This window comes from Ictalurus punctatus, chromosome 27 (genome assembly GCF_001660625.3).
Source record: "Ictalurus punctatus breed USDA103 chromosome 27, Coco_2.0, whole genome shotgun sequence".
In the NCBI taxonomy this organism is placed as follows: domain Eukaryota; kingdom Metazoa; phylum Chordata; class Actinopteri; order Siluriformes; family Ictaluridae; genus Ictalurus; species Ictalurus punctatus.
Genome location: NC_030442.2, coordinates 3854336 through 3866283, shown reverse-complemented (window position 1 = coordinate 3866283; position 11948 = coordinate 3854336). Strand labels below are relative to the sequence as shown.

The window sequence follows — 11948 nt, the reverse complement described above, 5'->3', positions numbered from 1 at the left end:
TTGCACAGTTTTAACCCGAATGTAGTCACTCAGCCAAGGCGCATTTGATTCCGTTTGGCACTGGAGCCACAAGGCTAATTAACTCTACTTCCCTAACTGTTGGTGTGTGAGACGCTTTTCTGCTCACCGCGGCTGTAGAGAGTGGTTATCCGAGTTCCCGTAGCCGTGCTGCACAGTTTTCTGCATTGCACACGATTGGCTGAGTGGATGAATGCATGAACGAGCAGGTATTCTGGTGTTCCTATTAAAGTGGCCAGTGAGTGTTTGTGAAAGGAGTTTTCAATTTTCACCAAAATATATGGTCGTTTAATAATAACCGGTACGAGTGTCCATGCTTGTTGTGCATCTTCTCTCTCTCTCTGTGTGTGTGTGTGTGTCCGTCCCCGTCCCCGTCCCCGTCCTCTGGGGCTGTCGCAGGTTGTGAAGATGACGAATTGCAGCGATCAAAACACACACTGCCCTTGATGTCTGCTCACGGTTACGTGCTAGCATATCTAATCGCTCGTTGTGCGACCGAAAGCTCCTCCCCCTCCGTGCGATTATTGATTGGTTAATACAAGCTTGTCAGTGGGACCGATTGAAGCCACACCCACTTTCCCTCCTCGACCATTAATCAGGTGTGCGATTGGTTCTCGTGGGAAGTGCCGGAGTGTCAGTCAAAATCGAATTCCGTTCCGTCCAACACAAGAGCGAAAGAGCGTGCGTGTGTGAGAGCTTGAGGTTGGGGGGAGGGTGTGTATGTAATAGTGCGTCCAAGTCTCTCTCTCTCTCACACGCGCACACACACACAATGTGGTTGAAGTGGTTAAAAACTTGATTGAAGTGGTTAGATTTGTCAGAACACTGTCGCTAAGCGCCCGAGAAACACTGACGTCGAGTAGAAGCTATCTAGCACGTAACCGTTTAAAGACTCCGTTACTGTGGAAACGAGCTAAAAACATCGAGAGCATCAACATTTACCTCAGATATGTTACTGAAAATTACTTTCAGACCCCCCCCCCCCCCCCCCTTAGTACACTTAGCATCAACCGCTAATCAAACTTACAATTTCCACAATAGTGGGGGGGAGGGGTTTAACTGTGCTGAAATCTGGAATCTTCTTTTAAACACAGTGACACGACACCGCATCTCAACATGGCAGTAGCTTAGAGTTAGCGCTCAACGCTAACCGTGTAACGAGTTATTCTACCCACTGGAAGACTTTTAATAATAAATTGATGACAAATCTGAGGGAAATGTGGATAGTTTTGACTTTTTTTTTATATCATGTTTCTACCGTCACTCTGTCTTTATATTATCGTTGGGTGGTTATTAGCTACATGCTAGCTAGCTTATGCCCAGCCACTAGTTAAAAACAGACAAAACAACAGCTAGTAGTTGTTGTGTTTTTTTTAATAGTAAATTCCAAACTCCTCTGGGGGAAGTGTTAATACTGTGGACATTTGGGCATTTGTGTCATGTTTGCAGAGTCACTCTGTATTTATATTGTCCTAAAATGGTTGGCTAGCTAGCTAGCTTACAGTCGGCATATTTAGTAGTAATTTACCAGCTCAGCTGAGGGAAATGTTAATAGCCCTATCGTTGTTAGCATGTTTCTTCTGTCGCTGTGTTTTTATGTGTATTTATATTTATATAGTCCATTAAAAGTTATTAGCTACATGCTCTCTGCCTTATGCTTAGCGATTTTTATCCATAGAAACGTTTTATTTCGTAGAGGTTCAACAAAGCGTCTGAGGTAAATGTTGACCTTCCTGACCATTTTGTCTCGTTTCTGCCATCACTCTGTTTTCACTCGGTTGGTATAACAGACCAAACAGTTGTGTAGCTAGCTAACATCGTCTACATCAGTGCTTGGGGCTTCACAGTCGCCTGGCAACATCGTTCTCGCAACCACTTCTTGTGTTTTGTGTTTTGTGTGTTTTTTTTTTTTTTTTTTTTTTTTTTTTTTTTTTTTTCCTTTCCTGTCCGTAAATCTACGAGTTGTATATAAACAGGGCACACCAGAGCTTTTTAACACACAAAGACACGAACAGTAAAGCGACGTGGGACGTTCCGGTGAACGCAGAACTGCGGCTGAATGTAGCATAATGAGGTAAAAGCAGAGGTGAAGGCGTACAACGGAGGAAGGAAAGAGTGAGAGGGATAATTAACAGAGGTGTATGAGTGTGTGTGACTGAGATATGAGTGGATTCACTCAGTGTGTGCTAAGCTAATCTATGCGTGTGTGCATTTTTGGAGCTTCCGCTCTCCGGTCAAGCTGTTGATTAGATCGATCTCGCTGTCTAATCTTTCATTTCCTGTTCTGCACGCTCTCTCTCTCTCTCTCTCTCTCTCTCTCTCTCTCTCTCTCTCTCTCTCTCTCTCTCTCTCTCAGTGGAGCATATATAACTCTTGATCATGTCTCTACTTCCTGCTAACTAACAGGCATCCCCAGGGTCAAAAAAAGCAGCATTTAATTAAAATCTGATCAGCCAATCACTCTTTTTTTTTTTTTTTTTTTTTTTTTTTTTTTTCGACTTAGCTGATTTATCTTCTTGATCCACGGTAGTACTCTTTCCAGACTCCAGGAAATGATTTAATGTTGTTTTCAGTCATTTTTACATTTTTTATTTATTTTTTTATTTATTCACTCACTACAGCGAGAGTGTGTTGTGTAAACGTTTAAAACGTGCTAGCGACGGCGGCTGAAGTAACAGTAACGCCGAAACAGTTAGCTAGCTAGCTAAATCATGAGGTTTAGTAACACGCTGGACTTTTGCCTCACTTAAATCAAGTTCACCAAACAGCTAACGTTGGCTAGCTAGCTAGTTCATGAAGAAAATAGTGAGAGAACGTTGCAGTTTGTGCGCTTCCTCCATTTTGTTTGTTCACGGTTCTGAGCGTTGCAGATTAAAGGTCAGAGATTGAAGTGAGTCGTGTCCGTCCCCCCCCCCCCCCTTCTTCGTGTTAGCATGTTACTTAAATTATTAGCATCAGCAGCAAAGATTACAGAAACATGGCCGTATTTAAAACCGTGGGCTTTAAGACATGTTGTTTCAGTATAAAAACTTGACGCCCACATTTCCGTAAAACGCACTTCAGCCGTCAATTGAGGTGTTTTTTAATACAAACCAGGGTTTACTGGTGAGCTATCTAGGTTTAAACAGTGTTCACACGTCGCTAAGGTGTGCGTGCGTGCGTGTTTTTGATGGAAAATTTATACTGTAGGTAAAATGGTGTGGAGAGCGAGAGAGAGAGATGGATTGAGAATTCGAGCTGGAGACATACGCTAACGGCTAATTCTGCCTCACACTGTAAACTAATCCCTAAATGAACTTAATCTCTGACTCACCTTGCTAAATCCATGACAATGAGTCATGGGGCACTGTGAAGAACAGACTGTCAGAGCAAGAGAGTGTGTGTGTGTGTGATAGAGATCCTTGTATGACTGTTTTCTTCCCAGAAGCCACCAGGTGCTATCTGTGCTAAGTGACGTCTGAGGTGATCAATTGTTCCGTCATGAAAGACCAGGAAATGCAACTCATCGTATTTAAACATTTAACTAAACACAACTTAATGTAAAGTGTGTGTGTGTGTGTGTGTGTGTGTGTGTGGGGGGGGGGGGGGAGGGGGGGGTATAGAAGAGGCTATCTGCTGTTAATCTGAGCATAGCATGGCACAGCTGATCCTTTAATCTTGTGTGTGTGTGTGTGTGTGTGTGTGGTAACTAGGTCAGTGTGTATTGGCCTCACTTGCTTTCATCCCCTGAGTGTCCAGTAAATGAACCGTGAAAACACACACACACACTGTTATCTGTGACTCCAGGGTGACCCTGGGAAATGCACACATGTGGCTAATCAGTGAGAAAGCAGCGCGCACACAACACACATTCAGGAAACAAGAAAAGGCAATTGGGGTGGGGTCAGAAAGGGCGGAGCTTAAAGTACCTCAGAACATGTTACTTTAAACGTAGCTTTTAATGTCTAAGAAAACCTGTGTTCACACCAGTAAGTGATGAGTCGTTCGTGTAGTTTGTCTCTTGTGGGTGTGTAGCAACAGCTGCCGTGTGTATGTGTGTGTGTGTGTGTGTGTGTGTATATATATAAAAAACGTAAATACGCAAATTGGACATGCCGTGCCAAACGTAGCCGTTTAGCTAACTGCTGTTAAACAAACAAAAGTCATATTAGCTACTTAGCTAGCTTAGCACTCGAGTTCTGGACCTGAAGAGGTACCGTGCCGTTTTCTCAGATCTTTTAGTGACATCACAAGCTGAGCTCTTGTGTAGCTCCGCCCCCGAACTCTCAGAAGTAAAGCAAATGTCTCTATTAAACGAGGGAGGAGGGAAAGCGTCAACTTTTGTTGTAAAATTCGACCCGAACATCAGTGCAGTGGGCCGACTTTGAACTTTAATTTAACCGACCGTGTGTATGTGTGTGTCTACACAGCTAGATTTAGCCGGTAAGATGAGGAACAGACATGCAGTTGACTGGCAGTGACACACACACACACACACACACACACACACACACACACACACACACACACACACGCGCTCTCTCTTCTGTGAAAACTGGATGATGCAAAAAGAGCTGCTATTGCTCCTGTCACTCACACACTCCGCCTCCAGCAGCACACCTGTTTACACACCGTTATTGCACCAACCCATCCGCCACACACACACACACACACAGAATGTGGTTTAAAGTGAGTGATGAATGTCATTAATGAGGTGTAATGCAGAGAAATCACTATCAGTGTTTGTTGTTCTGCTGTAGGTCAGACTGCAGTCACCGTGTCCTCACACACTGCGATAAGGTGTGCGTGTGTGAGACAGAGAGAGAGAGTCTCGGGTCACCTCAGGTGGAAAGATCTCTAAACCCTCATCATCTCTGTCCCCCCCAAGGGCGTGTGTGTGTAATACACAGCTATGAATAGAAATACGGTAAACAGAACATACACGCAGTGTACATGTGCCTGGAGTGTGTGTGTGTGTTTCAGAACATCTTTATTTATTATATCTTTACACACAGTTCTTATTGAAAAAATAGAAATGTGTTAAAGAAATTGTAAATGATAATCGTATGAAAACGACTCGGTAATTGAATAAATGTTGAATTGACATATTTTTGCTATATTTGCGTTCGTTAACATTTCCCATCTAAATGTAGAAAGATATTACGCAATACTCTATTGACTCAACAGTCAAACTAACGTTTCGATACTTCCATCAGATGTAGCGATTTTGGCGTGGTACATGACGTCCAACCCGATCCGTCCAGTTCATAACCAAGTTTTATTTCGGTAGGTTTCATTAATGATGATTAAATGTCTTCGTATAAATTTATGAAGTTTTGGTTTTAAAGTAAAGAGAGACTGATATTGTTTGTGGGTTTTTTCTTGAGCTGAGAGGCTCCTGTGTGTGTCATGTTTTATTGCTGGTGTGTGTGTGTGTGTCTATTCTTGGCTGTTAGGAGGTGAATAGCCAGTGAGTTACTGTGAGTCTGAAGGACAGTGTGTTTGTTCACTAACAGCAGATAAAGATGTTTTTTATAAGGATTTTCCCCATGGAGCAAGAATAACAACAACACCACAACCACAAAAAGCAATTAGAACAATAATAACAGCAACAATACAATTAATTATAAATATTAATAGACAACAATAATAATTTATATTTTTGTGTGTGTGTGTGGAAACACTGGGATAGTCAGAAAGAAACCATATCCAGAACTTTCCCTGAAGAATCACTGATGATGAGATGGAGGAGGTGAAGATGAAGGTGTGTGAGGACTCATCAGGTCTCCTGACAGCTCCGGTTCCTCTCTATACATGTGTAGAGGTTCTGTAGGACTGAACACAAACAGGAACTTTAGCCAGGATTCCAGGAACGGCGGTTAGTTTTGAGAATGTTATTGCATAAAAGGAAGTGTGTAGGTGGAGATTGCTGTACTAAATGTCTCTCTGATTGGTTAAAAGTGAGAACCTGAAGCATTTTCCTGAACCGTTTGCTTCTGGAACCGTGACGGTCAGAACTTTGTACTCTCGTCTGTTATTGGTTTTTGGGTTGTTGGGTTTTTTATTTTTTTGTCCTCAGAATATAGACCCCATAGCCCCACCCCTCTTGTTTTCTCTTGGCTCAGACTTGACAAATTCAGCTGAATGAAAAAGGAACTGCAGCAATGATGGTTCCAGAACTGTTTAGTTGCTCCAGACATTTTGGGAACTCTGTGAGACCAGAGGAGACACCGTAACCCGCCCGTCTCGTTTTCTCTTGGCTCGGATTTCACAGATTCTTGAGCATGACTGAAATGGAACCGTTCCTGCCAAAGATAGTTCCTGAAGTGTTTACTTCAAAGCGCTTTGGGAACTTGGTGTTGAGGACACCGTAGCCCCGCCCTTAGGTCGTCTTATTCATTTTGCGACGTCAAATTTTAGCCAAATGGAAATTAACCACGACAGGAAGTCGAAGACTTTGATAAACGCTCGGGTTCAAAATCACCCGCGATGTTGAACAATATCGTAGAACTGTATCGGATGTGATTCTGGGGCGTCGGGGGGGGTGGGGGGGGGTGGTCATGGTTCGGTACGTCGTGCTGACGTAGATGATGTTACTGATCTGTTTTGGAAGCATCAGATGAAGCAGCTGACATCAGCGCGGGTGTCTGTTGCGGTTTTATCTGCATGAGTAAGTAAAAGTAAAGTCTTATCTTTACTTGTATAACGTCTACATATATCACCGATACTATTTTAGATAAAGAATAATCGTAACGTTGCGTTGTTGCCGTTTTCATCCGATCTTACAAACATAAGCGACTAGCTTGTAGCCTGCTAGCCTTGTTTTACTTTTCACATTTATCTCATCTGCTTCTGTATATAAAGGCGAACATGTCGGTTGTTTCTCCACCTTCGATAGCAGATAAGGACTCGCTCGAGCCGCACATGGTGCTGTTGGAATTGGAGGCTGTGGAGAAACAGATCCACGACCTATTTGACCAGCAGGCCCAGCTGTACAAGCGAAGAACCGTGCTAGAAACATCTCGTACTATCGCCTACAGATCCACGGTAAGCACGTGGCGTGGTACTACCACTCCCAGCCCCTCTAGGCCGTGTGTTTCTCTGTGCGGGGACCGTGCACAAGGACTTATCCACAGTACCTAAGTGAACTTTTGGTCTTCTATGATCTGCCACGCCTATTTCGATCAAAAGGTGCAGGCTACAGCAGGGGGAAGAGCTTTCTCTTACAAAGCCCCACAGTTATGGAACAGTCTTCCAATTAGTGTTCGGGATTCAGATTTGGTGTTTAAGTCCAGGCTGAAAACGTATTTGTTTACTCAAGCTTACGATGAGGAGACTTTATTTCACGCAAAGTACGCAGTCATATCCATCGCACCTAATAATCTCTCCCTTTGTCCTTCTGTCGAGCCACACATGATTTTCTGGAGATGCCAGTGATCCTGACCGCTCTCCAGACCTACCTGGTCCATGCTGATGCCCTACATCTGGATGGAGCTCTCATCAACTGGAGGCCATAGAGGATGACAGGACTATGGTTGCTGCTATGGCCTTAGGACTGCAATTACCACATATAATTTTGCACTCAAGTGTCCTTTACTTTTACACTGTGTTGTTACTCGGATGAGGATGGGTTCCTTCCTGTCTGGTTCGAGACAGTGTCCATTGGTAAAAGTGCTATACAAATAAAACAGATTTTTTTTTGTTTGTTTTGTGGAGAATGGCAGGCAACTAAAAGCAGGCAGACAGATCCATCCATCCATCCAACCCACACCCCAACCCGCCAACCAACCACTCCACACACGCCAACCAACCACCCCACACATGCCAACCTGCCAACCAACCACCCCACACATGCCAACCTGCCAACCAACCACCCCACACATGCCAACCTGCCAACCAACCAACCGACCCACACATGCCAACCAACCCACACACGCCAACCAGCCGACACACGCACACCAACCAACCAATCCACATGTGCCAACCAGCATGCGCCAACCAACCAACCCCCACACGCGCCAGCCAACCCACACATCAGCATTCTTTCTGCTGTACCGGTACGCCATCACAGCTTGAGTGATCACGTGAGTGAATACGTGAAATGCAATCGATCCGTGGCCTAAATACAAACTTTTACTGTGTGTGTAATTACCGAAACAGTAATAACGTAAGCTAGTCAAGTAATGTAGTCAAGTTAGCATTATTTGTTTGCCTTAATACTGCATCTTCCACACACACACACACACACACACACTCTGTCAGCCAGGACTGTTTTGTGAGTGTGTAGTGCTAAGATCTCGTCATATCCATAATTTATCATCCTCATAATGTTTTTCTCTCATGCTTTTGATGCAAACAAAACTCCAGTGGAAATGTTCTTTATGTATTTACATATTTATTATTCATCAATTATTTATTCGCATATTCATGTCATATCCCCTCCCTCAAGTAGAGAAAAACAGTTTTTCCTTTCACATCCACACTGAGTGAATTCCTCTCAGTCACAGGAACACCTCATGCTTCATTAGGGCCCTAGCACCGCTGGGGCAAAGCTCTAGTGTATCTGCTCTGATTATTATTATTATTATTATTATTATTATTATTATTTTTTTTTTTTTTTTTTTCTCAAATTAATCTCATTTTAGAGGGCCTAAAGACGCATCAGAACTGGTGAAAATTTACATCTGCTAGGGGTTCCAGAATTGCGTGTGGCAAAATGGCTCGATAGCGCCACCTTCAAAAATTCACCAATGTGCGCCTCGCGCTATATTTCACCTACGTGTACGAAATTCGGTAACAATGTGTACCATGCAAATATGTACAAAAAAAGTCTCTTGAACCCATTAACCAAAACTAAACAGGAAGTCGGCCATTTTGATTTCTCTCTTCACTTTCTCCATTTCCTTGTAGTCATAGCGCCACCCACCGGCAACAGCCATTTCCAGGCCGCGTATTTGAACTCCTCCCAGGGATTCAATCAGATCGACATCGTATTCCGTCAGTCCGTGGAGGCCTGACAAATTTCGATATGAAATGAATCACATTTTTTAGGCCTAAACTTGCTCAGAAACTCATGAAACTTTGCACGCACCTCAACAGTGAAGAACATTTACATCCGATACAGCTGTTAGAATTGACTGTGGCAAACAGGTTCGTATTAATGCACTCACACCACCCCATCACTACTGAGTTACTGTTACCACCCTAAAGTCAACTCTTTTCATATTATCAGTATGTAGCAAGTGTTTAATAAGTGAGTAAATCTTTACTGGTGGCGTTTACTCATGTGCTGTATAAGGAAAATTATTTTACACATTAAACAGTATAAGCCTCCGTACATGGACTGAAAGCTTTTCTGTATCTCAGGTGATGAGGAGAACTCAGCTGAGGTATGGAAGCTGCATGCTGTATGGGTACGCATGCTGCTGCACTCGTTCCTGCTCTGCTGCTCTCTTCTTACTGCCGTTCTGTGTATTACGTGAGTGACCGTATTATTTCATCATGGCGATCTGTACCGTAAACTTAACCCAGTGTTTATCATTGAATGAAGCTGAATGAAGCAGGAACGGATTAAACAGCCATGTTTTTATGTCGTTTGTTTGAATAGGAGGAAGAGAGGAGCAGAGAGAGACAAAGACATTCAGGTAACGAGAGAACTTTTCACTTTGTCTTTATCCTCATCAAGCTCCACATAAAGTTCCTATAAAGCTGTTACTAGATGGAGCAACTTAATTAAGACTAGCTACCTGTGTTTCATAGAAGATTACGTGTCCTCCTAACAGTGGCGTAGCTAAAGGGATGAATCTCATGTCAGCACTGCCCATTGTCACTGCCACCTCTCATTTCACCAGAACTGTACAGATGTTTTATTGTTGCCAGTTTTTACTTTTCTGTCTTGTAGCTTAGACAGATCCAGATGTTATTGGAGTTATCACGATAGATGGCTGATGTTGAAATTTGCTCCATATCTGTGGTGAAGCGTTTGAAAGTTTTTTTCAGGGTGTGGCTTCTTGACTCAGTGAGAAGTACTCCAGAACTGGAGAATGAGAACTAACAGTTGGTTAGTAACGGGTCAAGAAGGATGTTCAGGGTGAGTTTTAGGATTAGAGTTAAACAGCATTAAGACTTCACAACAAACTCATTTCTGTCTTAATTAAACGTCATTCGTTTGTCATTCAAGCAGCTCCTTTAGTTTCTCGGTTGTCTTTTCGCACCTAAGTAATATATTCCATACACACACACACGCACACAGTGTGTGTGTAGCGTCCTGGGATCATCCTTCACATTTTCTACTATATCTATCTCTCCAGCTTTTTCTCATCATCGTCTTTTCACTCGCTTCATCTCTGTTCACGCTGACATCAGTGGGGAAATAATCACTGATTCATTCCATCAGCTCTGATCTGTTGGTTAAATTTCTTGTTACTTTCTTACAACTTCTTGTCTGATCCTATTTGTTGTTTTCATGCGTTGTAAAACACCAACCTCCATCAGCATGAATTCTACTGTGTCGGATCTGTTACTGTACGATGTTTGAAATGTTTCTATGCACAAGAAGAAAATTGAGCTTACGAGCTTTTATGTCATGTATTTTTATTCATTTATTTATTTATTTATTTATTTTTTACATTTTATAGAGCGTCTTCAAAACAGCAGTACAAACCGCTTTCCACAATATAGAGGACAATCCTGGTCATTTGAAAAAGTGGTAGAAAAGTTAAGTAGAAAGACACAAATAACTAAAGGATGAACATCATTCATGGGCCTCAAATATAAAGGACATGAAATCCTCCAAAATAGATTATGTTCAATCTTTAATTGCAATATAAGCAAGAATTTAATTTTTTTTTTCAAATGTAAAAGTCAGTAGAGATCAAAAGACATTGTGCAGAAATCTATTCAATATAAAACAAATATATTAAAGTTGCACGATATGGACACAATATCATTTTATAATTATATTACTCTTGTAATATACCTTCAATGTATTAACATCCTTTTCTTGAAGTCTTTTGCTTACTTGCATATGGTCCTTTTGCAGTATATCGAGATTGTCTGATTCTTCATCTACTTCACCTTTGATGTTGAAACTGAGGATCTTGAATCTGATGCTGGAAGTTTGTCCTGTCCGGTTTTTATGCAGGTGCAGGAACGGTCCTCGTTGGTTTAAAGCTGTTTAGAGAATAACGTCTAATGTCTGTAGGACTATTCGTAGTACTTGATTCTACGCCGCATGTCATTAAGAGATGAGAATAATTTACTCTGTTATTAACATGCACACACGTATTACCATTTGTGACTAAAATTATGTCATTGAAATTAAAGAAATGGAGCTGTCTGGTTAAATGAAGCTCAGCTTCTTGTGGGAAAACTTCAGAATTTTTTTATTAGACGGTCTGAACAAACTGAAACCTGACCGGACAGAGCTCACAGCCTTCTGAAGGAACAGAGACAGACACGTTTCATAACAGGTGAAAGAAAAGAGAGGCAAAAACTGTCATTGGGACACAGTACATCTTTAACTAAGTTTAGAAAAAGCGCATCCTTGAGCGCATCATCATACTTCTGGTGTGGCGTATGAGAGGTATGCCCGCGAGGTAAGAGCTACTAGCGGTGATTGTATCGCGGGCTATTTGTGTTATGCAGGGTTACATGGGTTCATTTCATTATAAAGGGTGGACTGAGGTACTTTGCAGAACGCGTTCAGCGATGGCTGTCTCCATGGAAACGTGTGTAACACGTTGCGTTTCCTGGGCCATGTGGGTCGTCATTTATATATTATGTCGTTATTTTGATTTTAGATCCACTTGAGGACATATAACGAAAGGCCGCATCAAGAATATGTGTCGGTTGTGTAACATGACCTTAGTATTGCACCTTTTGGTCATTTCTGCAACATTGCTTGACCTTCCTCAGCCAGTCAATGTTGGTTATACTGTGCCTGAAAGGTT

The 11948-nt window shown here is 42.3% G+C and overlaps 1 long non-coding RNA gene across 1 annotated transcript; it reads left to right on the top strand.

Annotated features, from left to right (window-relative positions):
* The first annotated feature begins 9711 nt into the window (after window positions 1–9711).
* LOC128629267 (uncharacterized) lies at window positions 9712–11270 on the top strand. The gene is made up of 3 exons (XR_008393599.1): window positions 9712–10087; window positions 10635–10713; window positions 11039–11270. It is a non-coding gene; the product is annotated as an uncharacterized LOC128629267 (long non-coding RNA).
* Window positions 11271–11948: the final 678 nt, after the last annotated feature.